The 617-nt window shown below is 38.2% G+C and overlaps 1 non-coding gene across 1 annotated transcript; it reads right to left on the bottom strand.

The window, feature by feature from the left end:
* Positions 1–257: 257 nt before the first annotated feature.
* On the bottom strand, positions 258–387 carry LOC122795220. The gene has a single exon (XR_006363810.1). It is a non-coding gene; the product is annotated as a U6atac minor spliceosomal RNA (small nuclear RNA).
* Between the last annotated feature and the right edge of the window lie 230 nt (positions 388–617).

Genomic DNA, 617 nt, shown 5'->3' with positions numbered 1-617 from the left:
TGTCTATTTGAATGAGATGATGATGTCATTTGATGTATATAAGAGTTGTCAGTTACTGCATTTGATGTCTGATGAAGCATTGATTACAACGTGAAAGCGCTTACCACTGCAGTTTATTTGTTCGTTTGTATGGTTTTATTACATTAAATCTTGGACTTTTACTCATTTTGATTGTGATTTTCGTTTACTCGTTTACTTGGATACTTGGACAGAGTTCTGTCACTACAGTTCATGGTGCACACCTCTGATTTTTACTGGAAAAATGGTGATTAGATGCCACAAAGTAAATGGCAATGCCTTAACCATATATGTGTGTTGTAAAGGCCATAGGGACCTCTTCCATCCTTATCAAGGGGGGAGATAACCTTCCCTCGTTTCATACAACACATTCTATCTCATTCTAAGAGGAGCCAGTATTTGTCAGCATAAGGAGACATGGTTAATAGGCCATGTTACTTTTCCAAGGATAGTATGCACCTGTCCCCCTCTAAGCATGTGAATACTCAATAAAACTTTATCTGTCCCCCCCAAAAGAGATTTGTTAGGCAATGCCAAATTGACAAACCTACCAACATAACAAAATCAACTCAATTGAACCTGAAGGTGTTCCTGCTCAG

The sequence above is a fragment of the Protopterus annectens genome, chromosome 2.part1 (assembly GCF_019279795.1).
Source record: "Protopterus annectens isolate FY-2018-M chromosome 2.part1, PAN1.0, whole genome shotgun sequence".
Classification (NCBI taxonomy): Eukaryota; Metazoa; Chordata; order Ceratodontiformes; family Protopteridae; genus Protopterus; species Protopterus annectens.
This window is presented reverse-complemented; position numbering and strand designations above follow the sequence as displayed.